The sequence below is a fragment of the Lolium rigidum genome, chromosome 3 (assembly GCF_022539505.1).
Source record: "Lolium rigidum isolate FL_2022 chromosome 3, APGP_CSIRO_Lrig_0.1, whole genome shotgun sequence".
Classification (NCBI taxonomy): Eukaryota; Viridiplantae; Streptophyta; class Magnoliopsida; order Poales; family Poaceae; genus Lolium; species Lolium rigidum.
In genome coordinates this window covers 372001207-372006313 of record NC_061510.1, presented here as the reverse complement: position 1 = coordinate 372006313, position 5107 = coordinate 372001207, and the positions used below count along the sequence as shown (strand labels likewise).

Below are 5107 nucleotides of genomic sequence, written 5' to 3'. Positions count from 1 at the left end.
AGGAACTAGACTGATGCAGGAGAGAGAGGAGGCGACATCGTCAAGGAGTGGCATCCCTGGCACCTCCAGGTCGTTCTCCTCTATACCCATCTCTCCAACTCAACTCCCCTTCCAATTCTAGGTACCAACTCCTCTCTTTCTCTTGATTTGTCTCCTCCCCTCTCTTCCATTCCTCATAAATTCAGTCTCTGCTAGATGATCCTAATATGTGTTGTTTTGTTTTACAGATAAACTTGAGTTAAAGTACCATGGCTGATGGAACGATTAGAGCGCAACCATCGACGCCACTCACCGTGCCGTCTCCGAGAAGAGACGTAGTGAGTGTCGTGCCATCGCTGGAGAAGGAGGTGTGGCACACCCTTAGGAGGAGCTGCTGTGTGACATGCTGTCGGATGATTGGCTGGTGGCCGATCGAAGTAGCGAAGGCCGCTGCTTGCCGTGTGTTGCCTCTGGTGAGCGTCGTCCGCCCTGCACATCTCCTATCCTATGAGGATTTTGCACTATCACTTCCTAATCTTTTCTCATGAATCACATAGGAGGATTTTAAGCTTTGCTGGTGATTGGCCATCTCCACTTGGAAAACACTATGTGAGAAGTGAGGTGTGCAATTGTTCCTACAGATTTGTCCAATTCTATCTTCCACTACCCCCTTTTGGTTTAATTCCCTAATACTTCTTCCTTGTTCATTTAGATTCTTTTTATTTATGCCTACAGGTTGTTTCATGAAAAGGAAATGTGATGGAGGGGAAGATTGACCTATGTAATATCCATTCCCCTCAATAGATTTTATTTTCTGAAATCTAGCTTAAAATATGTGACTTACATGTACACTATATTGCCTCTTGATTTTGTGACTTTTCTATGCAAGCTATTATTTTCTAAATAGATGAGTTATTTATGCGAGGCTTTTTGAGACAATCATTGATGGGAGCAGCTGCTAATGAATTTCCTTTGTATATCTCATGTTGTTTAGCAGGGGGAGTAATGAGAAGTACCAATTATTGTGATGGATCTAGAGGAAAATTCATTTTGCACATGAGGTATTTCATATGGTGCTTGAATTAATGCTTCATTTGTGCTCCCTGATGATATAGGATGCAATAATTTGCATGCCTTGTTTTACTATGGTAATTGTAGATCCTATTAAGATGCAGATCTAAAGTGGTGCATACATGGTTTCAGCCCAAAAATATCCTCTACCCGAGTTATGTGTTCTATTTTTTTAGGCAGACCAGATTGTACTTTAAACAGGTGCATTCCAAAACTGCAGAATTTTATGATACATAAGTCTGTACTTTAACTAGGTGAATAATTTCTCGCTGGGTTGTACCCCCAAAGCCTGATACTGGAGGTCCGTGTTCTCTTTTAGAGCTTTAGCAGCAAAACAATATTGAAGTTTGCTAGCTGTGATCAAATTGAAACTAAAAGATATCCACATTGAGTTCATGTGATAGTTTGCAGCTTTGAAGTTTCATTTATAGATACAGAAGTGTGACCATAGTATCATGAAATGGTTGGACGTACCAAAAATGCATTTGCCGGAGAGCATCCTGAAATATGGCGCAGTGGTATAGGCATTTCATTTTTGTGAGGATTCTCACACATCTTGCGGATCCACAGGCCATCCGTGCATTGCAGCGGCTGGAGAGCAGATGCCATCTTCTTTCACATATTGGGTATCTAGATCCAATTTCTAAGCATCTAGGAAGGGGAAAACAAGCTACCACTAGCGCTGGTAGTGTTTGTATTGATTACTTTCAGTTCACAAAATTTATTCTTTGACGCATTTATATCGACTTGGAAGAAGCCCATTGTATCTATAGACTGTGCCTGCTGACTCTCTTCTTACAGCAGCTCAGAAGGAAACCAGAGCTGACCGATTTTGTAGCATGCAATCTAAAAATAATTTTCATCTAATCTTTTTGTCTACAAGTTTATAGGTTTACTACCAGGTTTAGATATTCCGCTCAGAAAAGTTCCTCATCCGTAACCTGCTGACTTTTGTGTACTATAGACTACTGCTGGCGGCGCCGCTCATGCCTGTTCATTGTCCTGTGCTCGCAGGTATGCGCTGGATGTTAACGTTGAGAGGACGGATAACGTGGTGACGCATCCCGACCTGGTTGGGGAGGCACCCTGATATTCAACCGGAAGAACCTACCATGCTCCTCGAGTCAGAGTTGCACCGGGGCAACGGATCCTCCCAGATCTTGCTAGGAAAACAGTCTGAAGATGGCTAGGTATTTTCTAGATTGTCCGTTCTTAGTTTCAGTGACTGGTAAGGATGCATTTCTTTCTTCCTTTTGGGTTGATTTGGTTATTGTTTGTCTTGGTTCTTGCAAATTTCAGCTTGTGCTTTAAAATGGAACAGTAATGATTGCAGCTAGGGACTAGGAGAGAATCCCCATTCTTATATATCTAGAAAAACGGACAATGGCGATGGCAGCCGCACTCCAGTCCTTCCACTCCAGTCCTTCCTGGTGAAGTCCTTGTGCCTCTCCTAATTAAACTATTATTGCTCTGATTCGTTTCTCATTTTTTAAAGCATATCTGCATCTACATTGTGTGCATACTACAATGTTTATGAAAAGAACATTCATAGGGCCCATGAGCAATAGCCGATGTTCTTCAACCATAAGGGAACGATTTAATTAATTCTTTCTATAACAAGGATAGGTTATTAAGCTGATATATTTTCTTTGAAAACTGGATAGGAAGGTGCTTTTGTCATATAAAATGTGTTTCCTCCTTCACCTCTTCCACCCTCATGGGCGCAGAATGCCACACAACAGCGCAAAGCGTCTTGGTGCAGGTGAGCTTCCAACTTCTTCGTTCATGGATCTACATGCTAAATCATTTGTGCCTTTGCGTTCTCTTGTTGGTGTTCACGGTCTATGCCTTGAGTTTGGGAAATTTCTTTTTGTGCAGCCCTGCCGACAAGAGTTAATGAGTTTTTGTGCTGTTTCTTTCCGCCATGTGTTATTTTAACCGGAGTGTATTATTGTAATTCTCCAACAAGGTAATGTCAGCTCCTATGAAAATTAAAGGGTGAACTAGACTCCTTCTATTGTATACATAGATCCTATGCTGTTGATGTATATCTCCTGCTTATTTTCAAATTACTTTTGGCTTTTATCATTAGAAAACATGTTTCTCTTTCATCCTGAGATTGATGGGTTGTATGCATATGAGTGTGCTGCATGGTGTACTTCCATCAAAGCGATGCTGGCTATAGTATGCATCAATCAACTACCCTTTCATCTTACAGATTTGGCTCAGCTCTCTCTAGACGGTAGATGCACGTGTCTCTCTAGACGGTAGATGCACGTGTCTGCTACTTGATGTGGCTATACATGCTGATGCAATCCTAGATGCTGCGCTTTCCACCTAAGCACTTCTGCGGTGAGTCTTACGATTTCCATACTATAATGTTTCTTATTAGTATCCGCAGGTTAATGTCTGATTGTTTGAAATTGGTTGCAGGACCAGGCCTATGTTGAAGGACCTAATTTGAGTTGTCTGCACTCTGCAGAATGCCAGTTGACAAGGAGCTAAGATTTAGGTCTCTCTAGGTGCTAGCAACAAGTATCCAGTGCGTAGGATATTACTCGCATTTGGTGCAGATATGGTCACAGATAATTCAATATAGATGGCGTTGCTTCTACGTTATGTATGTCTGCAGTTACTGGCGGGTGCTGCATCGTGGCATAGTCTGCAGTTTCTTCTATGTGCCGAAGATTATCCCTTATTTTATCCTTTCTTTAGCACTCCTAACCGGTGTAGCCAGTCCATTTAGTAGAAGGTCATAGTTCCTCTGTGTTTAGTCTTCACTTTTGCTTCTTTGCTACTAGCTTATTGATGTAGACATAAAGAGTAAAACTATGTATACCAAGAATAAGATAGGTGTTTGGAATGGCATCAGGTCTAACCGTCTAACAATCGTTTGATGACGTGTTAGGAAAAAGCAAGCTACAACCAGCGTCATTTCAGGAAAAGTCAAGCTAACTACAGTTGTTTTAGGAGGCGACAAGCTATACATGTTATTTTTCAAATATGCATATCCCCATGCTAAAAGAAGTTCATACCGAAAGATCTGGCACTAAACAAGAAGGTAAGTATTTCATGCAAGACGGTTGGTTACAAGATCTTGGCAACACTATCACTAAATATTGCCCCACTGCATGGGTGTATTGGCATAGCGCCCATACCAGATGTGTTGCACAGAACAATGTTGCAATTGCACCTTACAGTTTGACCCATGTTTCTGGGGATGACAAGTGCAAATGTCCAGTGCTTCATCCATATATAGAAAGCATGTGTGCCCAAGCACAGTGTTTTCAGCTTTGGTAGCCACACTCAAAAGTTCATTTTTTTTCCTTAATGTCTATTGTTCTTTATGGCTGGAATCGATGTGCTAGGATGCCTGTATTTTTTTTTTGTCTTTGCTCAATAGCAGGCGATGTTATATCTGCTCTTGTTTTATGATTTGTCTCCTAATTTTGATGTGTTTGGTTAGTGGATCAAAAACAAAATTTAGGTAGTTAGCTTCATACTGGAACCAATTTTAGTTACGAAAACATGTGATCAACCGACCAGATTGGACCATAGAATTGTCAGAGCATGATCAGAACACCAGTAAAATTGCATACACTTTGCTTCAGTTTCAGCACTACAGCAGCGGCCTATCTGGGCAGTTGATATATAGTTATGCTGAACACTCTTTACTCTTCAACATGAAGCAAACTTAGTTTCGCTGCATGGCAGTATGAGCATCCAAGAAAGAATGAAATAATAACCATCAGCGTATTAGCTTTCATCAGTTCGTGTTGTTGTTCGAATCACTGATGGATTAAGCACTTCTTATCCGAAACAACTCCATGGTCAAAATACATATTAGTACCACCAGCTAATCTATGCCTTTTGTGTATGTATTATCTAACATTACTGCTATAAGGCTCTTCCAAGCATCAATATCATCACTATATCTGCAATGGAGTCTGCGCAGTTGATGTAATGGCCGGTTGACATCACTACGAAAAGAAGGTAAGATTACGAGGCATTAAAATGGTGAATCAATATAACCTCCAGATCTTTGGAGCTCGAGATA

At 41.1% G+C, this 5107-nt stretch overlaps 1 long non-coding RNA gene across 5 annotated transcripts; it reads left to right on the top strand.

The window, feature by feature from the left end:
- Window positions 1–384: 384 nt before the first annotated feature.
- On the top strand, window positions 385–3939 carry LOC124704279. Of its 5 annotated transcripts, none has more exons than XR_007003528.1 (11): window positions 385–452; window positions 537–600; window positions 715–760; window positions 974–1040; window positions 1621–1735; window positions 2065–2240; window positions 2384–2480; window positions 2715–2812; window positions 2929–3019; window positions 3269–3402; window positions 3484–3939. It is a non-coding gene; the product is annotated as an uncharacterized LOC124704279 (long non-coding RNA). The 5 variants fall into 5 exon arrangements; XR_007003527.1 differs by having other exon boundaries at window positions 2350–2480; XR_007003526.1 differs by having other exon boundaries at window positions 977–1040; window positions 2065–2480.
- The last annotated feature ends 1168 nt before the right edge of the window (window positions 3940–5107 follow it).